The 25,062-nt window shown below is 45.8% G+C and overlaps 16 non-coding genes across 16 annotated transcripts; all 16 read right to left on the bottom strand.

The window, feature by feature from the left end:
• Positions 1 to 1,300: 1,300 nt before the first annotated feature.
• Positions 1,301 to 1,372, bottom strand: Trnat-agu (transfer RNA threonine (anticodon AGU)). The gene has a single exon. It is a non-coding gene; the product is annotated as a tRNA-Thr (tRNA).
• Positions 1,373 to 2,807: 1,435 nt separating this feature from the next.
• Trnat-agu (transfer RNA threonine (anticodon AGU)) lies at positions 2,808 to 2,879 on the bottom strand. Its single transcript has one exon. It is a non-coding gene; the product is annotated as a tRNA-Thr (tRNA).
• Positions 2,880 to 4,316: 1,437 nt separating this feature from the next.
• Positions 4,317 to 4,388, bottom strand: Trnat-agu (transfer RNA threonine (anticodon AGU)). The gene has a single exon. It is a non-coding gene; the product is annotated as a tRNA-Thr (tRNA).
• Positions 4,389 to 5,835: 1,447 nt separating this feature from the next.
• On the bottom strand, positions 5,836 to 5,907 carry Trnat-agu (transfer RNA threonine (anticodon AGU)). Its single transcript has one exon. It is a non-coding gene; the product is annotated as a tRNA-Thr (tRNA).
• Positions 5,908 to 7,345: 1,438 nt separating this feature from the next.
• Positions 7,346 to 7,417, bottom strand: Trnat-agu (transfer RNA threonine (anticodon AGU)). The gene has a single exon. It is a non-coding gene; the product is annotated as a tRNA-Thr (tRNA).
• A 1,454-nt stretch (positions 7,418 to 8,871) lies between these two features.
• Positions 8,872 to 8,943, bottom strand: Trnat-agu (transfer RNA threonine (anticodon AGU)). The gene has a single exon. It is a non-coding gene; the product is annotated as a tRNA-Thr (tRNA).
• A 1,435-nt stretch (positions 8,944 to 10,378) lies between these two features.
• On the bottom strand, positions 10,379 to 10,450 carry Trnat-agu (transfer RNA threonine (anticodon AGU)). Its single transcript has one exon. It is a non-coding gene; the product is annotated as a tRNA-Thr (tRNA).
• Positions 10,451 to 11,882: 1,432 nt separating this feature from the next.
• On the bottom strand, positions 11,883 to 11,954 carry Trnaa-agc (transfer RNA alanine (anticodon AGC)). Its single transcript has one exon. It is a non-coding gene; the product is annotated as a tRNA-Ala (tRNA).
• Positions 11,955 to 13,401: 1,447 nt separating this feature from the next.
• Positions 13,402 to 13,473, bottom strand: Trnat-agu (transfer RNA threonine (anticodon AGU)). Its single transcript has one exon. It is a non-coding gene; the product is annotated as a tRNA-Thr (tRNA).
• A 1,447-nt stretch (positions 13,474 to 14,920) lies between these two features.
• Trnat-agu (transfer RNA threonine (anticodon AGU)) lies at positions 14,921 to 14,992 on the bottom strand. The gene has a single exon. It is a non-coding gene; the product is annotated as a tRNA-Thr (tRNA).
• A 1,480-nt stretch (positions 14,993 to 16,472) lies between these two features.
• Trnat-agu (transfer RNA threonine (anticodon AGU)) lies at positions 16,473 to 16,544 on the bottom strand. Its single transcript has one exon. It is a non-coding gene; the product is annotated as a tRNA-Thr (tRNA).
• A 1,444-nt stretch (positions 16,545 to 17,988) lies between these two features.
• Trnat-agu (transfer RNA threonine (anticodon AGU)) lies at positions 17,989 to 18,060 on the bottom strand. Its single transcript has one exon. It is a non-coding gene; the product is annotated as a tRNA-Thr (tRNA).
• A 1,444-nt stretch (positions 18,061 to 19,504) lies between these two features.
• On the bottom strand, positions 19,505 to 19,576 carry Trnat-agu (transfer RNA threonine (anticodon AGU)). Its single transcript has one exon. It is a non-coding gene; the product is annotated as a tRNA-Thr (tRNA).
• Positions 19,577 to 21,031: 1,455 nt separating this feature from the next.
• Trnat-agu (transfer RNA threonine (anticodon AGU)) lies at positions 21,032 to 21,103 on the bottom strand. The gene has a single exon. It is a non-coding gene; the product is annotated as a tRNA-Thr (tRNA).
• Positions 21,104 to 22,550: 1,447 nt separating this feature from the next.
• Trnat-agu (transfer RNA threonine (anticodon AGU)) lies at positions 22,551 to 22,622 on the bottom strand. Its single transcript has one exon. It is a non-coding gene; the product is annotated as a tRNA-Thr (tRNA).
• Positions 22,623 to 24,066: 1,444 nt separating this feature from the next.
• Trnat-agu (transfer RNA threonine (anticodon AGU)) lies at positions 24,067 to 24,138 on the bottom strand. Its single transcript has one exon. It is a non-coding gene; the product is annotated as a tRNA-Thr (tRNA).
• Positions 24,139 to 25,062: the final 924 nt, after the last annotated feature.

The following is a 25,062-nucleotide window of genomic DNA, read 5'->3' as shown; positions in this document are numbered from 1 at the left end:
CAAATAACACCACTTGCATTTCAGAACATGTCTTTCACACATGTCTACAAAATCACCTTCACCTTCAAATACAGTTTCGTAGCGACTGACGGAGACGTAGGCAAAGTTTAAAGTTGCTATTTCCATTACATCACTTTAATCAGAAAAACGGTAAGTTACATCTGCAGAGGAACAAAATTCCGTTCCTCCCCACGTGGGGCTCGAACCCACGACTCTGGGATTAAGAGCCTTATGTTCTACCGACTGAGCTAGCCGCGCTGCCTCGGTGAGTATATGCCGGTTAGCACGTCACACAGTACTCGTTTGGGTTGATTGGTCCCATACAGAACCTCCCCATGTTGCCTAATGTTTTCCTAACGTCACACTCGTCACGTAGTTCACTTTTATTTCATAATCATTTCTGAGAGGTAACAGAATTGCATGACAACCTGCAGAGCTAGTTTCGTCAAAATTAACACACATACTTGATGTGACTCATAAGCCGAACGAGTTACTTTCCGACGTTATTTTAGATGTGCAAGTGCCAGTCAAAAACACGCGGCGACGGCAATATGCAAACCAATTCGCTAGTTAACACCGGTCTTGTTGTGCGTGTTTTAAGCTGAAGAGCATCTCCAAGCAGAAAATGGTCAACAGCAACATTCACACGGTTTCGTACTGCTCAAGTGCTACACTAAAACGGTATGTTTCTTTTTCAGATCTGGAAAAACACGACCGAGAGAGGAATCAAACACGCAATCTTCGGATACGAAGTCCGACGCCTTATCCATTAGGCCACACGGTCACTGACAAACAAGTGTAACTTATATACGACTCATCTCAAAACGCTCACACCAATGAGGAGTTGTGTTTTCGTTCTACACAGACGCTGCCCCTTGCTCTTTCCCTCCCATTTGATACATTCAACCTGCTACGAGACCTACCAAATATAGACTGGGAAACTAAACCACACACTTTGTGCATTCGGAAATGTAAGGCAGGGCGTCCCTCGCCGCATTTGCTACGATGTCCATTTGCTACTTCTGCAGAAGTGGCGGCGGCGGCGGCGACGACGACGACGACGACGACGACGACGACCACGGAAGGCTCTGAGATATGTGAGAAATACATCTATAAAATATATTTCAGACTGTGCCATCCCACCTTATGCTGTACCGCTTTGGCAAATGCTTTATCTGCGCCATTCGCCTTAATCACATCTGAGAGTAATTCTTAATAAAACGCCTCTCGCTAATTGTTAGTCATCCCAGATACTGTTTGCTATAAGGCCACGACGCGCAACTGATATCCAAAATTCGTCTGCCTCCTGTGAGGATCGAACTCACGACCCCTGGTTTACTAGACCAGTGCTCTGCCACTGAGCTAAAGAGGCGCGGCCTAGCGGTACTTTTGCGTACTTCATCCTTACGGTTGTCTGGATCATCAGACTTCAGCTGACAACACTTCATATTACCGTCTAATATTTGCAGCTATGGCGACCCATTACTGCTTTCCTACACATCTGACACGTAAACGAAGTGCTCTCCAAATAACACCACTTGCATTTCAGAATATGTCTTTCACACATGTCTACAAAATCACCTTCACCTTCAAATACAGTTTCGTAGCGACGGACGGAGACGTAGGCAAAGTTTAAAGTTGCTATTTCCATTACATCACGTTAATCAGAAGAACAGTAAGTTACATCTGCAGAGGAACAAAATTCCGTTTCTCCCCACGTGGGGCTCGAACACACGACCCTGGGATTAAGAGCCTTATGTTCTACCGACTGAGCTAGCCGCGTTGCCTCGGTGAGTATATGCCGGTTAGCACGTCACACAGTACTCGTTTGGTTTGATTGGTCCCATACAGAACCTTCCCATGTTGCCTAATGTTTTCCTAACGTCACACTCGTCACGTAGTTCACTTTTATTTCATAATCATTTCTGAGAGGTAACAGAATTGCATGATAACGTGCAGAGCTAGTTTCGTCAAAATTAACACACATACTTGATGTGACTCATAAGCCGAACGAGTTACTTTCCGACGTTATTTTAGATGTGCAAGTGCCAGTCAAAAACACGCGGCGACGGCAATATGCAAACCAATTCGCTAGTTAACACCGGTCTTGTTGTGCGTGTTTTAAGCTGAAGAGCATCTCCAAGCAGAAAATGGTCAACAGCAACATTCACACGGTTTCGTACTGCTCAAGTGCTACACTAAAACGGTATGTTTCTTTTTCAGATCTGGAAAAACACGACCGAGAGAGGAATCAAACACGCAATCTTCGGATACGAAGTCCGACGCCTTATCCACTAGGCCACACGGTCACTGACAAACAAGTGGAACTTATATACGACTCATCTCAAAACGCTCACACCACTGAGGAGTTGTGTTTTCGTTCTACACAGACGCTGCCCCTTGCTCTTTCCGACCCATTTGATACATTCAACCTGCTACGAGACCTACCAAATATAGACTAGGAAACTAAACCACACACTTTGTGCATTCGGAAATGTAAGGCAGGGCGTCCCTCGCCGCATTTGCTACGATGTCCATTTGCTACTTCTGCAGAAGTGGCGGCGGCGACGACGACGACGACAACCGCGGAAGGCTCTGAGATATGTGAGAAATACATCTATAAAATATATTTCAGACTGTCCCATCCCACCTTATGCTGTACCGCTTTGGCAAATGCTTTATCTGCGCCATTCGCCTTAATCACATCTGAGAGTAATTCTTAATAAAACGCCTCTCGCTAATTGTTAGTCATCCCAGATACTGTTTGCTATAAGGCCACGACGCGCAACTGATATCCAAAATTCGTCTGCCTCCTGTGAGGATCGAACTCACGACCGCTGGTTTACTAGACCAGTGCTCTGCCACTGAGCTAAAGAGGCGCGGCCTAGCGGTACTTTTGCGTACTTCATCCTTACGGTCGTCTGGATCATCAGACTTCAGCTGACAACACTTCATATTACCGTCTAATATTTGCAGCTATGGCGACCCATTACTGCTTGCCTACACATCTCACACGTAAACGAAGTGCTCTCCAAATAACACCACTTGCATTTCAGAACATGTCTTTCACACATGTCTACAAAATCACCTTCACCTTCAAATACAGTTTCGAGCGACTGACGGAGACGTAGGCAAAGTTTAAAGTTGCTATTTCCATTACATCACGTTAATCAGAAGAACGGTAAGTTACATCTGCAGAGGAAAAAAATTCCTTATCTCCCCACGTGGGGCTCGAACACACGACCCTGGGATTAGGAGCCTTATGTTCTACCGACTGAGCTAGCCGCGCTGCCTCGGTGAGTATATGCCGGTTAGCACGTCACACAGTACTCGTTTGGTTTGATTGGTCCCATACAGAACCTTCCCATGTTGCCTAATGTTTTCCTAACGTCACACTCGTCACGTAGTTCACTTTTATTTCATAATCATTTCTGAGAGGTAACAGAATTGCATGACAACCTGCAGAGCTAGTTTCGTCAAAATTAACACACATACTTGATGTGACTCATAAGCCGAACGAGTTACTTTCCGACGTTATTTTAGATGTGCAAGTGCCAGTCAAAAACACGCGGCGACGGCAATATGCAAACCAATTCGCTAGTTAACACCGGTCTTGTTGTGCGTGTTTTAAGCTGAAGAGCATCTCCAAGCAGAAAATGGTCAACAGCAACATTCACACGGTTCCGTACTGCTCAAGTGCTACACTAAAACGGTATGTTTCTTTTTCAGATCTGGAAAAACACGACCGAGAGAGGAATCAAACACGCAATCTTCGGATACGAAGTCCGACGCCTTATCCATTAGGCCACACGGTCACTGACAAACAAGTGGAACTTATATACGACTCATCTCAAAACGCTCACACCACTGAGGGGTTGTGTTTTCCGTCTACACAGACGCTGCCCCTAGCTCTTTCCCACCCATTTGATACATTCAACCTGCTACGAGACCTACCAAATATAGACTGGGAAACTAAACCACACACTTTGTGCATTCGGAAATGTAAGGCAGGGCGTCCCTCGCCGCATTTGCTACGATGTCCATTTGCTACTTCTGCAGAAGTGACGACGACGACGACGACGACGACGACAACCACGGAAGGCTCTGAGATATGTGAGAAATACATCTATAAAATATATTTCAGACTGTGCCATCCCACCTTATGCTGTACCGCTTTGGCAAATGCTTTATCTGCGCCATTCGCCTTAATCACATCTGAGAGTAATTCTTAATAAAACGCCTCTCGCTAATTGTTAGTCATCCCAGATACTGTTTGCTATAAGGCCACGACGCGCAACTGATATCCAAAATTCGTCTGCCTCCTGTGAGGATCGAACTCACGACCGCTGGTTTACTAGACCAGTGCTCTGCCACTGAGCTAAAGAGGCGCGGCCTAGCGGTACTTTTGCGTACTTCATCCTTACGGTCGTCTGGATCATCAGACTTCAGCTGACAACACTTCATATTACCGTCTAATATTTGCAGCTATGGCGACCCATTACTGCTTGCCTACACATCTCACACGTAAACGAAGTGCTCTCCAAATAACACCACTTGCATTTCAGAACATGTCTTTCACACATGTCTACAAAATCACCTTCACCTTCAAATACAGTTTCGAGCGACTGACGGAGACGTAGGCAAAGTTTAAAGTTGCTATTTCCATTACATCACGTTAATCAGAAGAACGGTAAGTTACATCTGCAGAGGAAAAAAATTCCTTATCTCCCCACGTGGGGCTCGAACACACGACCCTGGGATTAGGAGCCTTATGTTCTACCGACTGAGCTAGCCGCGCTGCCTCGGTGAGTATATGCCGGTTAGCACGTCACACAGTACTCGTTTGGTTTGATTGGTCCCATACAGAACCTTCCCATGTTGCCTAATGTTTTCCTAACGTCACACTCGTCACGTAGTTCACTTTTATTTCATAATCATTTCTGAGAGGTAACAGAATTGCATGACAACCTGCAGAGCTAGTTTCGTCAAAATTAACACACATACCGTTCTTCTCATAAGCCGAACGAGTTACTTTCCGACGTTATTTTAGATGTGCAAGTGCCAGTCAAAAACACGCGGCGACGGCAATATGCAAACCAATTCGCTAGTTAACACCGGTCTTGTTGTGCGTGTTTTAAGCTGAAGAGCATCTCCAAGCAGAAAATGGTCAACAGCAACATTCACACGGTTCCGTACTGCTCAAGTGCTACACTAAAACGGTATGTTTCTTTTTCAGATCTGGAAAAACACGACCGAGAGAGGAATCAAACACGCAATCTTCGGATACGAAGTCCGACGCCTTATCCATTAGGCCACACGGTCACTGACAAACAAGTGGAACTTATATACGACTCATCTCAAAACGCTCACACCACTGAGGGGTTGTGTTTTCCGTCTACACAGACGCTGCCCCTAGCTCTTTCCCACCCATTTGATACATTCAACCTGCTACGAGACCTACCAAATATAGACTGGGAAACTAAACCACACACTTTGTGCATTCGGAAATGTAAGGCAGGGCGTCCCTCGCCGCATTTGCTACGATGTCCATTTGCTACTTCTGCAGAAATGGCGTCGGCGGCGACGACGACGACGACGACGACGACGACAACCGCGGAAGGCTCTGAGATATGTGAGAAATACATCTATAAAATGTATTTCAGACTGTCCCATCCCACCTTATGCTGTACCGCTTTGGCAAATGCTTTATCTGCGCCATTCGCCTTAATCACGTCTGAGAGTAATTCTTAATAAAACGCCTCTCGCTAATTGTTAGTCATCCCAGATACTGTTTGCTATAAGGCCACAACGCGCAACTGATATCCAAAATTCGTCTGCCTCCTGTGAGGATCGAACTCACGACCCCTGGTTTACTAGACCAGTGCTCTGCCACTGAGCTAAAGAGGCGCGGCCTAGCGGTACTTTTGCGTACTTCATCCTTACGGTCGTCTGGATCATCAGACTTCAGCTGACAACACTTCATATTACCGTCTAATATTTGCAGCTATGGCCACCCATTACTGCTTGCCTACACATCTGACACGTAAACGAAGTGCTCTCCAAATAACACCACTTGCATCTCAGAACATGTCTTTCACACATGTCTACAAAATCACCTTCACCTTCAAATACAGTTTCGTAGCGACTGACGGAGACGTAGGCAAAGTTTAAAGTTGCTATTTCCATTACATCACGTTAATCAGAAAAACGGTAAGTTACATCTGCAGAGGAACAAAATTCCGTTCCTCCCCACGTGGGGCTCCAACCCACGACCCTGGGATTAAGAGCCTTATGTTCTACCGACTGAGCTAGCCGCGCTGCCTCAGTGAGTATATGCCGGTTAGCACGTCACACAGTACTCGTTTGGGTTGATTGGTCCCATACAGAACCTCCCCATGTTGCCTAATGTTTTCCTAACGTCACACTCGTCACGTAGTTCACTTTCATTTCATAATCATTTCTGAGAGGTAACAGAATTGCATGACAACCTGCAGAGCTAGTTTCGTCAAAATTAACACACATACTTGATGTGACTCATAAGCCGAACGAGTTACTTTCCGACGTTATTTTAGATGTGCAAGTGCCAGTCAAAAACACGCGGCGACGGCAATATGCAAACCAATTCGCTAGTTAACACCGGTCTTGTTGTGCGTGTTTTAAGCTGAAGAGCATCTCCAAGCAGAAAATGGTCAACAGCAACATTCACACGGTTTCGTACTGCTCAAGTGCTACACTAAAACGGTATGTTTCTTTTTCAGATCTGGAAAAACACGACCGAGAGAGGAATCAAACACGCAATCTTCGGATACGAAGTCCGACGCCTTATCCATTAGGCCACACGGTCACTGACAAACGAGTGTAACTTATATACGACTCATCTCAAAACGCTCACACCACTGAGGAGTTGTGTTTTCGTTCTACACAGACGCTGCCCCTTGCTCTTTCCCACCCATTTGATACATTCAACCTGCTACGAGACCTACCAAATATAGACTGGGAAACTAAACCACACACTTTGTGCATTCGGAAATGTAAGGCAGGGCGTCCCTCGCCGCATTTGCTACGATGTCCATTTGCTACTTCTGCAGAAGTGGCGGCGACGACGACGACGACGACGACAACCGCGGAAGGCTCTGAGATATGTGAGAAATACATCTATAAAATATATTTCAGACTGTCCCATCCCACCTTATGCTGTACCGCTTTGGCAAATGCTTTATCTGCGCCATTCGCCTTAATCACATCTGAGAGTAATTCTTAATAAAACGCCTCTCGCTAATTGTTAGTCATCCCAGATACTGTTTGCTATAAGGCCACGACGCGCAACTGATATCCAAAATTCGTCTGCCTCCTGTGAGGATCGAACTCACGACCCCTGGTTTACTAGACCAGTGCTCTGCCACTGAGCTAAAGAGGCGCGGCCTAGCGGTACTTTTGCGTACTTCATCCTTACGGTCGTCTGGATCATCAGACTTCAGCTGACAACACTTCATATTACCGTCTAATATTTGCAGCTATGGCGACCCATTACTGCTTGCCTACACATCTGACACGTAAACGAAGTGCTCTCCAAATAACACCACTTGCATTTCAGAACATGTCTTTCACACATGTCTACAAAATCACCTTCACCTTCAAATACAGTTTCGAGCGACTGACGGAGACGTAGGCAAAGTTTAAAGTTGCTATTTCCATTACATCACGTTAATCAGAAGAACGGAAGTTACATCTGCAGAGGAAAAAAATTCCGTTTCTCCCCACGTGGGGCTCGAACACACGACCCTGGGATTAAGAGCCTTATGTTCTACCGACTGAGCTAGCCGCGCTGCCTCGGTGAGTATATGCCGGTTAGCACGTCACACAGTACTCGTTTGGTTTGATTGGTCCCATACAGAACCTTCCCATGTTGCCTAATGTTTTCCTAACGTCACACTCGTCACGTAGTTCACTTTTATTTCTTAATCATTTCTGAGAGGTAACAGAATTGCATGACAACCTGCAGAGCTAGTTTCGTCAAAATTAACACACATACTTGATGTGACTCATAAGCCGAACGAGTTATTTTCCGACGTTATTTTAGATGTGCAAGTGCCAGTCAAAAACACGCGGCGACGGCAATATGCAAACCAATTCGCTAGTTAACACCGGTCTTGTTGTGCGTGTTTTAAGCTGAAGAGCATCTCCAAGCAGAAAATGGTCAACAGCAACATTCACACGGTTCCGTACTGCTCAAGTGCTACACTAAAACGGTATGTTTCTTTTTCAGATCTGGAAAAACACGACCGAGAGAGGAATCAAACACGTAATCTTCGGATACGAAGTCCGACGCCTTATCCATTAGGCCACATGGTCACTGACAAACAAGTGGAACTTATATACGACTCATCTCAAAACGCTCACACCACTGAGGGGTTGTGTTTTCCTTCTACACAGACGCTGCCCCTAGCTCTTTCCCACCCATTTGATACATTCAACCTGCTACGAGACCTACCAAATATAGACTGGGAAACTAAACCACACACTTTGTGCATTCGGAAATGTAAGGCAGGGCGTCCCTCGCCGCATTTGCTACGATGTCCATTTGCTACTTCTGCAGAAGTGACGACGACGACGACGACGACGACGACGACGACGACGACGACGACAACCACGGAAGGCTCTGAGATATGTGAGAAATACATCTATAAAATATATTTCAGACTGTGCCATCCCACCTTATGCTGTACCGCTTTGGCAAATGCTTTATCTGCGCCATTCGCCTTAATCACATCTGAGAGTAATTCTTAATAAAACGCCTCTCGCTAATTGTTAGTCATCCCAGATACTGTTTGCTATAAGGCCACGACGCGCAACTGATATCCAAAATTCGTCTGCCTCCTGTGAGGATCGAACTCACGACCCCTGGTTTACTAGACCAGTGCTCTGCCACTGAGCTAAAGAGGCGCGGCCTAGCGGTACTTTTGCGTACTTCATCCTTACGGTCGTCTGGATCATCAGACTTCAGCTGACAACACTTCATATTACCGTCTAATATTTGCAGCTATGGCGACCCATTACTGCTTGCCTACACATCTGACACGTAAACGAAGTGCTCTCCAAATAACACCACTTGCATTTCAGAACATGTCTTTCACACATGTCTACAAAATCACCTTCACCTTCAAATACAGTTTCGTAGCGACTGACGGAGACGTAGGCAAAGTTTAAAGTTGCTATTTCCATTACATCACGTTAATCAGAAGAACGGTAACTTACATCTGCAGAGGAACAAAATTCCGTTTTTCCCCACGTGGGGCTCGAACACACGACCCTGGGATTAAGAGCCTTATGTTCTACCGACTGAGCTAGCCGCGCTGCCTCGGTGAGTATATGCCGGTTAGCACGTCACACAGTACTCGTTTGGTTTGATTGGTCCCATACAGAACCTTCCCATGTTGCCTAATGTTTTCCTAACGTCACACTCGTCACGTAGTTCACTTTTATTTCATAATCATTTCTGAGAGGTAACAGAATTGCATGACAACGTGCAGAGCTAGTTTCGTCAAAATTAACACACATACTTGATGTGACTCATAAGCCGAACGAGTTACTTTCCGACGTTATTTTAGATGTGCAAGTGCCAGTCAAAAACACGCGGCGACGGCAATATGCAAACCAATTCGCTAGTTAACACCGGTCTTGTTGTGCGTGTTTTAAGCTGAAGAGCATCTCCAAGCAGAAAATGGTCAACAGCAACATTCACACGGTTCCGTACTGCTCAAGTGCTACACTAAAACGGTATGTTTCTTTTTCAGATCTGGAAAAACACGACCGAGAGAGGAATCAAACAAGCAATCTTCGGATACGAAGTCCGACGCCTTATCCATTAGGCCACACGGTCACTGACAAACAAGTGGAACTTATATACGACTCATCTCAAAACGCTCACACCACTGAGGAGTTGTGTTTTCCTTCTACACAGACGCTGCCCCTTGCTCTTTCCCACCCATTTGATACATTCAACCTGCTACGAGACCTACCAAATATAGACTGGGAAACTAAACCACACACTTTGTGCATTCGGAAATGTAAGGCAGGGCGTCCCTCGCCGCATTTGCTACGATGTCCATTTGCTACTTCTGCAGAAGTGGCGGCGACGACGACGAGGACGACAACCGCGGAAGGCTCTGAGATATGTGAGAAATACATCTATAAAATATATTTCAGACTGTGCCATCCCACCTTATGCTGTACCGCTTTGGCAAATGCTTTATCTGCGCCATTCGCCTTAATCACATCTGAGAGTAATTCTTAATAAAACGCCTCTCGCTAATTGTTAGTCATCCCAGATACTGTTTGCTATAAGGCCACGACGCGCAACTGATATCCAAAATTCGTCTGTCTCCTGTGAGGATCGAACTCACGACCCCTGGTTTACTAGACCAGTGCTCTGCCACTGAGCTAAAGAAGCGCGGCCTAGCGGTACTTTTGCGTACTTCATCCTTACGGTCGTCTGGATCATCAGACTTTTGCTGACAACACTTCATATTACCGTCTAATATTTGCAGCTATGGCGACCCATTACTGCTTGCCTACACATCTGACACGTAAACGAAGTGCTCTCCAAATAACACCACTTGCATTTCAGAACATGTCTTTCACACATGTCTACAAAATCACCTTCACCTTCAAATACAGTTTCGTAGCGACTGACGGAGACGTAGGCAAAGTTTAAAGTTGCTATTTCCATTACATCACGTTAATCAGAAAAACGGTAAGTTACATCTGCAGAGGAACAAAATTCCGTTCCTCCCCACGTGGGGCTCCAACCCACGACCCTGGGATTAAGAGCCTTATGTTCTACCGACTGAGCTAGCCGCGCTGCCTCGGTGAGTATATGCCGGTTAGCACGTCACACAGTACTCGTTTGGGTTGATTGGTCCCATACAGAACCTCCCCATGTTGCCTAATGTTTTCCTAACGTCACACTCGTCACGTAGTTCACTTTTATTTCATAATCATTTCTGAGAGGTAACAGAATTGCATGACAACCTGCAGAGCTAGTTTCGTCAAAATTAACACACATACTTGATGTGACTCATAAGCCGAACGAGTTACTTTCCGACGTTATTTTAGATGTGCAAGTGCCAGTCAAAAACACGCGGCGACGGCAATATGCAAACCAATTCGCTAGTTAACACCGGTCTTGTTGTGCGTGTTTTAAGCTGAAGAGCATCTCCAAGCAGAAAATGATCAACAGCAACATTCACACGGTTTCGTACTGCTCAAGTGCTACACTAAAACGGTATGTTTCTTTTTCAGATCTGGAAAAACACGACCGAGAGAGGAATCAAACACGCAATCTTCGGATACGAAGTCCGACGCCTTATCCATTAGGCCACACGGTCACTGACAAACAAGTGTAACTTATATACGACTCATCTCAAAACGCTCACACCAATGAGGAGTTGTGTTTTCGTTCTACACAGACGCTGCCCCTTGCTCTTTCCCACCCATTTGATACATTCAACCTGCTACGAGACCTACCAAATATAGACTGGGAAACTAAACCACACACTTTGTGCATTCGGAAATGTAAGGCAGGGCGTCCCTCGCCGCATTTGCTACGATGTCCATTTGCTACTTCTGCAGAAGTGGCGGCGACGACGACGACGACAACCGCGGAAGGCTCTGAGGTATGTGAGAAATACATCTATAAAATATATTTCAGACTGTCCCATCCCACCTTATGCTGTACCGCTTTGGCAAATGCTTTATCTGCGCCATTCGCCTTAATCACATCTGAGAGTAATTCTTAATAAAACGCCTCTCGCTAATTGTTAGTCATCCCAGATACTGTTTGCTATAAGGCCACGACGCGCAACTGATATCCAAAATTCGTCTGCCTCCTGTGAGGATCGAACTCACGACCCCTGGTTTGCTAGACCAGTGCTCTGCCACTGAGCTAAAGAGGCGCGGCCTAGCGGTACTTTTGCGTACTTCATCCTTACGGTCGTCTGGATCATCAGACTTCAGCTGACAACACTTCATATTACCGTCTAATATTTGCAGCTATGGCGACCCATTACTGCTTGCCTACACATCTGACACGTAAACGAAGTGCTCTCCAAATAACACCACTTGCATTTCAGAACATGTCTTTCACACATGTCTACAAAATCACCTTCACCTTCAAATACAGTTTCGTAGCGACTGACGGAGACGTCGGCAAAGTTTAAAGTTGCTATTTCCATTACATCACGTTAATCAGAAAAACGGTAAGTTACATCTGCAGAGGAACAAAATTCCGTTCCTCCCCACGTGGGGCTCGAACCCACGACCCTGGGATTAAGAGCTTTATGTTCTACCGACTGAGCTAGCCGCGCTGCCTCGGTGAATATATGCCGGTTAGCACGTCACACAGTACTCGTTTGGGTTGATTGGTCCCATACAGAACCTCCCCATGTTGCCTAATGTTTTCCTAACGTCACACTCGTCACGTAGTTCACTTTTATTTCATAATCATTTATGAGAGGTAACAGAATTGCATGACAACCTGCAGAGCTAGTTTCGTCAAAATTAACACACATACTTGATGTGACTCATAAGCCGAACGAGTTACTTTCCGACGTTATTTTAGATGTGCAAGTGCCAGTCAAAAACCCGCGGCGACGGCAATATGCAAACCAATTCGCTAGTTAACACCGGTCTTGTTGTGCGTGTTTTAAGCTGAAGAGCATCTCCAAGCAGAAAATGGTCAACAGCAACATTCACACGGTTTCGTACTGCTCAAGTGCTACACTAAAACGGTATGTTTCTTTTTCAGATCTGGAATAACACGACCGAGAGAGGAATCAAACACGCAATCTTCGGATACGAAGTCCGACGCCTTATCCATTAGGCCACACGGTCACTGACAAACAAGTGGAACTTATATACGACTCATCTCAAAACGCTCACACCAATGAGGAGTTGTGTTTTCGTTCTACACAGACGCTGCCCCTTGCTCTTTCCCACCCATTTGATACATTCAACCTGCTACGAGACCTACCAAATATAGACTGGGAAACTAAACCACACACTTTGTGCATTCGGAAATGTAAGGCAGGGCGTCCCTCGCCGCATTTGCTACGATGTCCATTTGCTACTTCTGCAGAAATGGCGGCGGCGACGACGACGACGACGACGACGACGACAACCGCGGAAGGCTCTGAGATATGTGAGAAATACATCTATAAAATATATTTCAGACTGTCCCATCCCACCTTATGCTGTACCGCTTTGGCAAATGCTTTATCTGCGCCATTCGCCTTAATCACATCTGAGAGTAATTCTTAATAAAACGCCTCTCGCTAATTGTTAGTCATCCCAGATACTGTTTGCTATAAGGCCACAACGCGCAACTGATATCCAAAATTCGTCTGCCTCCTGTGAGGATCGAACTCACGACCCCTGGTTTACTAGACCAGTGCTCTGCCACTGAGCTAAAGAGGCGCGGCCTAGCGGTACTTTTGCGTACTTCATCCTTACGGTCGTCTGGATCATCAGACGTCAGCTGACAACACTTCATATTACCGTCTAATATTTGCAGCTATGGCGACCCATTACTGCTTGCCTACACATCTGACACGTAAACGAAGTGCTCTCCAAATAACACCACTTGCATTTCAGAACATGTCTTTCACACATGTCTACAAAATCACCTTCACCTTCAAATACAGTTTCGTAGCGACTGACGGAGACGTAGGCAAAGTTTAAAGTTGCTATTTCCATTACATCACGTTAATCAGAAAAACGGTAAGTTACATCTGCAGAGGAACAAAATTCCGTTCCTCCCCACGTGGGGCTCGATCCCACGACCCTGGGATTAAGAGCCTTATGTTCTACCGATTGAGCTAGCCGCGCTGCCTCGGTGAGTATATGCCGGTTAGCACGTCACACAGTACTCGTTTGGGTTGATTGGTCCCATACAGAACCTCCCCATGTTGCCTAATGTTTTCCTAACGTCACACTCGTCACGTAGTTCACTTTTATTTCATAATCATTTCTGAGAGGTAACAGAATTGCGTGACAACCTGCAGAGCTAGTTTCGTCAAAATTAACACACATACTTGATGTGACTCATAAGCCGAACGAGTTACTTTCCGACGTTATTTTAGATGTGCAAGTGCCAGTCAAAAACACGCGGCGACGGCAATATGCAAACCAATTCGCTAGTTAACACTGGTCTTGTTGTGCGTGTTTTAAGCTGAAGAGCATCTCCAAGCAGAAAATGTTCAACAGCAACATTCACACGGTTTCGTACTGCTCAAGTGCTACACTAAAACGGTATGTTTCTTTTTCAGATCTGGAAAAACACGACCGAGAGAGGAATCAAACACGCAATCTTCGGATACGAAGTCCGACGCCTTATCCATTAGGCCACACGGTCACTGACAAACGAGTGTAACTTATATACGACTCATCTCAAAACGCTCACACCACTGAGGAGTTGTGTTTTCGTTCTACACAGACGCTGCCCCTTGCTCTTTCCCACCCATTTGATACATTCAACCTGCTACGAGACCTACCAAATATAGACTGGGAAACTAAACCACACACTTTGTGCATTCGGAAATGTAAGGCAGGGCGTCCCTCGCCGCATTTGCTACGATGTCCATTTGCTACTTCTGCAGAAGTGGCGGCGGCGACGACGACGACGACGACGACGACGACAACCGCGGAAGGCTCTGAGATATGTGAGAAATACATCTATAAAATATATTTCAGACTGTCCCATCCCACCTTATGCTGTACCGCTTTGGCAAATGCTTTATCTGCGCCATTCGCCTTAATCACATCTGAGATTAATTCTTAATAAAACGCCTCTCGCTAATTGTTAGTCATCCCAGATACTGTTTGCTATAAGGCCACAACGCGCAACTGATATCCAAAATTCGTCTGCCTCCTGTGAGGATCGAACTCACGACCCCTGGTTTACTAGACCAGTGCTCTGCCACTGAGCTAAAGAGGCGCGGCCTAGCGGTACTTTTGCGTACTTCATCCTTACGGTCGTCTGGATCATCAGACTTCAGCTGACAACACTTCATATTACCGTCTAATATTTGCAGCTATGGCGACCCATTACTGCTTGCCTACACATCTGACACGTAAAGGAAGTGCTCTCCAAATAACACCACTTGCATTTCAGAACATGTCTTTCACACATGTCTACAAAATCACCTTCACCTTCAAATACAGTTTCGTAGCGACTGACGGAGACGTAGGCAAAGTTTAAAGTTGCTATTTCCATTACATCACGTTAATCAGAAAAACGGTAAGTTACATCTGCAGAGGAACAAAATTCCGTTCCTCCCCACGTGGGGCTCCAACCCACGACCCTGGGATTAAGAGCCTTATGTTCTACAGACTGAGCTAGCCGCGCTGCCTCGGTGAGTATATGCCGGTTAGCACGTCACACAGTACTCGTTTGGGTTGATTGGTCCCATACAGAACCTCCCCATGTTGCCTAATGTTTTCCTAACGTCACACTCGTCACGTAGTTCACTTTTATTTCATAATCATTTCTGAGAGGTAACAGAATTGCATGACAACCTGCAGAGCTAGTTTCGTCAAAATTAACACACATACTTGATGTGACTCATAAGCCGAACGAGTTACTTTCCGACGTTATTTTAGATGTGCAAGTGCCAGTCAAAAACACGCGGCGACGGCAATATGCAAACCAATTCGCTAGTTAACACCGGTCTTGTTGTGCGTGTTTTAAGCTGAAGAGCATCTCCAAGCAGAAAATGGTCAACAGCAACATTCACACGGTTTCGTACTGCTCAAGTGCTACACTAAAACGGTATGTTTCTTTTTCAGATCTGGAAAAACACGACCGAGAGAGGAATCAAACACGCAATCTTCGGATACTAAGTCCGACGCCTTATCCATTAGGCCACACGGTCACTGACAAACAAGTGGAACTTATATACGACTCATCTCAAAACGCTCACACCAGTGAGGAGTTGTGTTTTCGTTCTACACAGACGCTGCCCCTTGCTCTTTCCCACCCATTTGATACATTCAACCTGCTACGAGACCTACCAAATATAGACTGGGAAACTAAACCACACACTTTGTGCATTCGGAAATGTAAGGCAGGGCGTCCCTCGCCGCATTTGCTACGATGTCCATTTGCTACTTCTGCAGAAGTGGCGGCGGCGACGACGACGACGACGACGACGACGACGACGACGACGACGACGACGACAACGACAACGACAACCGAGGAAGGCTCTGAGATATGTGAGAAATACATCTATAAAATATATTTCAGACTGTCCCATCCCACCTTATGCTGTACCGCTTTGGCAAATGCTTTATCTGCGCCATTCGCCTTAATCACATCTGAGAGTAATTCTTAATAAAACGCCTCTCGCTAATTGTTAGTCGTCCCAAATACTGTTTGCTATAAGGCCACGACGCGCAACTGATATCCAAAATTCGTCTGCCTCCTGTGAGGATCGAACTCACGACCCCTGGTTTACTAGACCAGTGCTCTGCCACTGAGCTAAAGAGGCGCGGCCTAGCGGTACTTTTGCGTACTTCATCCTTACGGGCGTCTGGATCATCAGACTTCAGCTGACAACACTTCATATTACCGTCTAATATTTGCAGCTATGGCGACCCATTACTGCTTGCCTACACATCTGACACGTAAAGGAAGTGCTCTCCAAATAACACCACTTGCATTTCAGAACATGTCTTTCACACATGTCTACAAAATCACCTTCACCTTCAAATACAGTTTCGTAGCGACTGACGGAGACGTAGGCAAAGTTTAAAGTTGCTATTTCCATTACATCACGTTAATCAGAAAAACGGTAAGTGACATCTGCAGAGGAACAAAATTCCGTTCCTCCCCACGTGGGGCTCCAACCCACGACCATGGGATTAAGAGCCTTATGTTCTACCGACTGAGCTAGCCGCGCTGCCTCGGTGAGTATATGCCGGTTAGCACGTCACACAGTACTCGTTTGGGTTGATTGGTCCCATACAGAACCTCCCCATGTTGCCTAATGTTTTCCTAACGTCACACTCGTCACGTAGTTCACTTTTATTTCATAATCATTTCTGAGAGGTAAAAGAATTGCATGACAACCTGCAGAGCTAGTTTCGTCAAAATTAACACACATACTTGATGTGACTCATAAGCCGAACGAGTTACTTTCCGACGTTATTTTAGATGTGCAAGTGCCAGTCAAAAACACGCGGCGACGGCAGTATGCAAACCAATTCGCTAGTTAACTCCTGTCTTGTTGTGCGTGTTTTAAGCTGAAGAGCATCTCCAAGCAGAAAATGGTCAACAGCAACATTCACACGGTTTCGTACTGCTCAAGTGCTACACTAAAACGGTATGTTTCTTTTTCAGATCTGGAAAAACACGACCGAGAGAGGAATCAAACACGCAATCTTCGGATACGAAGTCCGACGCCTTATCCATTAGGCCACACGGTCACTGACAAACAAGTGGAACTTATATACGACTCATCTCAAAACGCTCACACCACTGAGGAGTTGTGTTTTCGTTCTACACAGACGCTGCCCCTTGCTCTTTCCCACCCATTTGATACATTCAACCTGCTACGAGACCTACCAAATATAGACTGGGAAACTAAACCACACACTTTGTGCATTCGGAAATGTAAGGCAGGGCGTCCCTCGCCGCATTTGCTACGATGTCCATTTGCTACTTCTGCAGAAGTGGCGGCGACGACGACGACGACGACGACGACGACAACCGCGGAAGGCTCTGAGGTATGTGAGAAATACATCTATAAAATATATTTCAGACTGTCCCATCCCACCTTATGCTGTACCGCTTTGGCAAATGCTTTATCTGCGCCATTCGCCTTAATCACATCTGAGAGTAATTCTTAATAAAACGCCTCTCGCTAATTGTTAGTCATCCCAGATACTGTTTGCTATAAGGCCACGACGCGCAACTGATATCCAAAATTCGTCTGCCTCCTGTGAGGATCGAACTCACGACCCCTGGTTTACTAGACCAGTGCTCTGCCACTGAGCTAAAGAGGCGCGGCCTAGCGGTACTTTTGCGTACTTCATCCTTACGGGCGTCTGGATCATCAGACTTCAGCTGACAACACTTCATATTACCGTCTAATATTTGCAGCTATGGCGACCCATTACTGCTTGCCTACACATCTGACACGTAAAGGAAGTGCTCTCCAAATAACACCACTTGCATTTCAGAACATGTCTTTCACACATGTCTACAAAATCACCTTCACCTTCAAATACAGTTTCGTAGCGACTGACGGAGACGTAGGCAAAGTTTAAAGTTGCTATTTCCATTACATCACGTTAATCAGAAAAACCGAAAGTGACATCTGCAGAGGAACAAAATTCCGTTCCTCCCCACGTGGGGCTCCAACCCACGACCCTGAGATTAAGAGCCTTATGTTCTACCGACTGAGCTAGCCGCGCTGCCTCGGTGAGTATATGCCGGTTAGCACGTCACACAGTACTCGTTTGGGTTGATTAGTCCCATACAGTACCTCCCCATGTTGCCTAATGTTTTCCTAACGTCACACTCGTCACGTAGTTCACTTTTATTTCATAATCATTTCTGAGAGGTAACAGAATTGCATGACAACCTGCAGAGCTAGTTTCGTCAAAATTAACACACATACTTGATGTGACTCATAAGCCGAACGAGTTACTTTCCGACGTTATTTTAGATGTGCAAGTGCCAGTCAAAAACACGCGGCGACGGCAATATGCAAACCAATTCGCTAGTTAACACCGGTCTTGTTGTGCGTGTTTCAAGCTCAAGAGCATCTCCAAGCAGAAAATGGTCAACAGCAACATTCACACGGTTTCGTACTGCTCAAGTGCTACACTAAAACGGTATGTTTCTTTTTCAGATCTGGAAAAACACGACCGATAGAGGAATCAAACACGCAATCTTTGGATACGAAGTCCGACGCCTTATCCATTAGGCCACACGGTCACTGACAAACAAGTGGAACTTATATACGACTCATCTCAAAACGCTCACACCACTGAGGAGTTGTGTTTTCGTTCTACACAGACGCTGCCCCTTGCTCTTTCCCACCCATTTGATACATTCAACCTGCTACGAGACCTACCAAATATAGACTGGGAAACTAAACCACACACTTTGTGCATTCGGAAATGTAAGGCAGGGCGTCCCTCGCCGCATTTGCTACGATGTCCATTTGCTACTTCTGCAGAAGTGGCGGCGACGACGACGACGACGACGACGACGACAACCGCGGAAGGCTCTGAGGTATGTGAGAAATACATCTATAAAATATATTTCAGACTGTCCCATCCCACCTTATGCTGTACCGCTTTGGCAAATGCTTTATCTGCGCCATTCGCCTTAATCACATCTGAGAGTAATTCTTAATAAAACGCCTCTCGCTAATTGTTAGTCATCCCAGATACTGTTTGCTATAAGGCCACGACGCGCAACTGATATCCAAAATTCGTCTGCCTCCTGTGAGGATCGAACTCACGACCCCTGGTTTACTAGACCAGTGCTCTGCCACTGAGCTAAAGAGGCGCGGCCTAGCGGTACTTTTGCGTACTTCATCCTTACGGTCGTCTGGATCATCAGACTTCAGCTGACAACACTTCATATTACCGTCTAATATTTGCAGCTATGGCGACCCATTACTGCTTGCCTACACATCTGACACGTAAAGGAAGTGCTCTCCAAATAACACCACTTGCATTTCAGAACATGTCTTTCACACATGTCTACAAAATCACCATCACCTTCAAATACAGTTTCGTAGCGACTGACGGAGACGTAGGCAAAGTTTAAAGTTGCTATTTCCATTACATCACGTTAATCAGAAAGACGGTAAGTGACATCTGCAGAGGAACAAAATTCCGTTCCTCCCCACGTGGGGCTCCAACCCACGACCCTGGGATTAAGAGCCTTATGTTCTACCGACTGAGCTAGCCACGCTGCCTCGGTGAGTATATGCCGGTTAGCACGTCACACAGTACTCGTTTGGGTTGATTGGTCCCATACAGAACCTCCCCATGTTGCCTAATGTTTTCCTAACGTCACACTCGTCACGTAGTTCACTTTTATTTCATAATCATTTCTGAGAGGTAACAGAATTGCATGACAAAATGCAGAGCTAGTTTCGTCAAAATTAACACACATACTTGATGTGACTCATAAGCCGAACGAGTTACTTTCCGACGTTATTTTAGATGTGCAAGTGCCAGTCAAAAACACGCGGCGACGGCAATATGCAAACCAATTCGCTAGTTAACACCGGTCTTGTTGTGCGTGTTTTAAGCTCAAGAGCATCTCCAAGCAGAAAATGGTCAACAGCAACATTCACACGGTTCCGTACTGCTCAAGTGCTACACTAAACGGTATGTTTCTTTTTCAGATCTGGAAAAACACGACCGAGAGAGGAATCAAACACGCAATCTTCGGATACGAAGTCCGACGCCTTATCCATTAGGCCACACGGTCACTGACAAACAAGTGGAACTTATATACGACTCATCTCAAAACGCTCACACCACTGAGGAGTTGTGTTTTCGTTCTACACAGACGCTGCCCCTTGCTCTTTCCCACCCATTTGATACATTCAACCTGCTACGAGACCTACCAAATATAGACTGGGAAACTAAACCACACACTTTGTGCATTCGGAAATGTAAGGCAGGGCGTCCCTCGCCGCATTTGCTACGATGTCCATTTGCTACTTCTGCAGAAGTGGCGGCGGCGACGACGACGACGACGACGACGACGACGACGACGACAACCGAGGAAGGCTCTGAGATATGTGAGAAATACATCTATAAAATATATTTCAGACTGTCCCATCCCACCTTATGCTGTACCGCTTTGGCAAATGCTTTATCTGCGCCATTCGCCTTAATCACATCTGAGAGTAATTCTTAATAAAACGCCTCTCGCTAATTGTTAGTCATCCCAAATACTGTTTGCTATAAGGCCACGACGCGCAACTGATATCCAAAATTCGTCTGCCTCCTGTGAGGATCGAACTCACGACCCCTGGTTTACTAGACCAGTGCTCTGCCACTGAGCTAAAGAGGCGCGGCCTAGCGGTACTTTTGCGTACTTCATCCTTACGGTCGTCTGGATCATCAGACTTCAGCTGACAACACTTCATATTACCGTCTAATATTTGCAGCTCCGGCGACCCATTACTGCTTGCCTACACATCTGACACGTAAACGAAGTGCTCTCCAAATAACACCACTTGCATTTCAGAACATGTCTTTCACACATGTCTACAAAATCACCTTCACCTTCAAATACAGTTTCGTAGCGACTGACGGAGACGTAGGCAAAGTTTAAAGTTGCTATTTCCATTACATCACGTTAATCAGAAAAACGGTAAGTTACATCTGCAGAGGAACAAAATTCCGTTCCTCCCCACGTGGGGATCGAACCCACGACTCTGGGATTAAGAGCCTTATGTTCTACCGACTGAACTAGCCGCGCTGCCTCGGTGAGTATATGCCGGTTTGCACGTCACACAGTACCCGTTTGGGTTGATTGGTCCCATACAGAACCTCCCCATGTTGCCTAATGTTTTCCTAACGTCACACTCGTCACGTAGTTCACTTTTATTTCATAATCATTTCTGAGAGGTAACAGAATTGCATGACAACCTGCAGAGCTAGTTTCGTCAAAATTAACACACATACTTGATGTGACTCATAAGCCGAACGAGTTACTTTCCGACGTTATTTTAGATGTGCAAGTGCCAGTCAAAAACACGCGGCGACGGCAATATGCAAACCAATTCGCTAGTTAACACCGGTCTTGTTGTGCGTGTTTTAAGCTGAAGAGCATCTCCAAGCAGAAAATGGTCAACAGCAACATTCACACGGTTTCGTACTGCTCAAGTGCTACACTAAAACGGTATGTTTCTTTTTCAGATCTGGAAAAACACGACCGAGAGAGGAATCAAACACGCAATCTTCGGATACGAAGTCCGACGCCTTGTCCATTAGGCCACACGGTCACTGACAAACAAGTGTAACTTATATACGACTCATCTCAAAACGCTCACACCAATGAGGAGTTGTGTTTTCGTTCTACACAGACGCTGCCCCTTGCTCTTTCCCACCCATTTGATACATTCAACCTGCTACGAGACCTACCAAATATAGACTGGGAAACTAAACCACACACTTTGTGCATTCGGAAATGTAAGGCAGGGCGTCCCTCGCCGCATTTGCTACGATGTCCATTTGCTACTTCTGCAGAAGTGGCGGCGGCGGCGACGACGACGACGACGACGACGACAACAGCGGTAGGCTCTGAGATATGTGAGAAATACATCTATAAAATATATTTCAGACTGTCCCATCCCACCTTATGCTGTACCGCTTTGGCAAATGCTTTATCTGCGCCATTCGCCTTAATCACATCTGAGAGTAATTGTTAATAAAACGCCTCTCGCTAATTGTTAGTCATCCCAGATACTGTTTGCTATAAAGCCACGACGCGCAACTGATATCCAAAATTCGTCTGCCTCCTGTGAGGATCGAACTCACGACCCCTGGTTTACTAGACCAGTGCTCTGCCACTGAGCTAAAGAGGCGCGGCCTAGCGGTACTTTTGCGTACTTCGTCCTTACGGTCGTCTGGATCATCAGACTTCAGCTGACAACACTTCATATTACCGTCTAATATTTGCAGCTATGGCGACCCATTACTGCTTGCCTACACATCTGACACGTAAAGGAAGTGCTCTCCAAATAACACCACTTGCATTTCAGAACATGTCTTTCACACATGTCTACAAAATCACCATCACCTTCAAATACAGTTTCGTAGCGACTGACGGAGACGTAGGCAAAGTTTAAAGTTGCTATTTCCATTACATCACGTTAATCAGAAAAACGGTAAGTGACATCTGCAGAGGAACAAAATTCCGTTCCTCCCCACGTGGGGCTCCAACCCACGACCATGGGATTAAGAGCCTTATGTTCTACCGACTGAGCTAGCCGCGCTGCCTCGGTGAGTATATGCCGGTTAGCACGTCACACAGTACTCGTTTGGGTTGATTGGTCCCATACAGAACCTCCCCATGTTGCCTAATGTTTTCCTAACGTCACACTCGTCACGTAGTTCACTTTTATTTCATAATCATTTCTGAGAGGTAACAGAATTGCATGACAACCTGCAGAGCTAGTTTCGTCAAAATTAACACACATACTTGATGTGACTCATAAGCCGAACGAGTTACTTTCCGACGTTATTTTAGATGTGCAAGTGCCAGTCAAAAACACGCGGCGACGGCAATATGCAAACCAATTCGCTAGTTAACACCGGTCTTGTTGTGCGTGTTTTAAGCTCAAGAGCATCTCCAAGCAGAAAATGGTCAACAGCAACATTCACACGGTTCCGTACTGCTCAAGTGCTACACTAAAACGGTATGTTTCTTTTTCAGATCTGGAAAAACACGACCGAGAGAGGAATCAAACACGCAATCTTCGGATACGAAGTCCGACGCCTTGTCCATTAGGCCACACGGTCACTGACAAACAAGTGTAACTTATATACAACTCATCTCAAAACGCTCACACCAATGAGGAGTTGTGTTTTCGTTCTACACAGACGCTGCCCCTTGCTCTTTCCCACCCATTTGATACATTCAACCTGCTACGAGACCTACCAAATATAGACTGGGAAACTAAACCACACACTTTGTGCATTCGGAAATGTAAGGCAGGGCGTCCCTCGCCGCATTTGCTACGATGTCCATTTGCTACTTCTGCAGAAGTGGCGGCGGCGACGACGACGACGACGACGACGACAACAGCCGAAGGCTCTGAGATATGTGAGAAATACATCTATAAAATATATTTCAGACTGTCCCATCCCAACTTATGCTGTACCGCTTTGGCAAATGCTTTATCTGCGCCATTCGCCTTAATCACATCTGAGAGTAATTCTTAATAAAACGCCTCTCGCTAATTGTTAGTCATCCCAGATACTGTTTGCTATAAAGCCACGACGCGCAACTGAAATCCAAAATTCGTCTGCCTCCTGTGAGGATCGAACTCACGACCCCTGGTTTACTAGACCAGTGCTCTGCCACCGAGCTAAAGAGGCGCGGCGTAGCGGTACTTTTGCGTACTTCATCCTTACGGTCGTCTGGATCATCAGACTTCAGCTGACAACACTTCATATTACCGTCTAATATTTGCAGCTTTGGCGACCCATTACTGCTTGCCTACACATCTGACACGTAAAGGAAGTGCTCTCCAAATAACACCACTTGCATTTCAGAACATGTCTTTCACACATGTCTACAAAATCACCTTCACCTTCAAATACAGTTTCGTAGCGACTGACGGAGACGTAGGCAAAGTTTAAAGTTGCTATTTCCATTACATCACGTTAATCAGAAAAATCGAAAGTGACATCTGCAGAGGAACAAAATTCCGTTCCTCCCCACGTGGGGATCGAACCCACGACTCTGGGATTAAGAGCCTTATGTTCTACCGACTGAGCTAGTTGCGCTGCCTCGGTGAGTATATGCCGGTTAGCACGTCACACAGTACTCGTTTGGGTTGATTGGTCCCATACAGAACCTCCCCATGTTGCCTAATGTTTTCCTAACGTCACACTCGTCACGTAGTTCACTTTTATTTCATAATCATTTCTGAGAGGTAACAGAATTGCATGACAACCTGCAGAGCTAGTTTCGTCAAAATTAACACACATACTTGATGTGACTCATAAGCCGAACGAGTTACTTTCCGACGTTATTTTAGATGTGCAAGTGCCAGTCAAAAACACGCGGCGACGGCAATATGCAAACCAATTCGCTGGTTAACACCGGTCTTGTTGTGCGTGTTTCAAGCTCAAGAGCATCTCCAAGCAGAAAATGGTCAACAGCAACGTTCACACGGTTTCGTACTGCTCAAGTGCTACACTAAAACGGTATGTTTCTTTTTCAGATCTGGAAAAACACGACCGAGAGAGGAATCAAACACGCAATCTTCGGATACGAAGTCCGACGCCTTATCCATT

Source organism: Schistocerca gregaria, chromosome 4 (assembly GCF_023897955.1).
Source record: "Schistocerca gregaria isolate iqSchGreg1 chromosome 4, iqSchGreg1.2, whole genome shotgun sequence".
In the NCBI taxonomy this organism is placed as follows: domain Eukaryota; kingdom Metazoa; phylum Arthropoda; class Insecta; order Orthoptera; family Acrididae; genus Schistocerca; species Schistocerca gregaria.
This window is presented reverse-complemented; position numbering and strand designations above follow the sequence as displayed.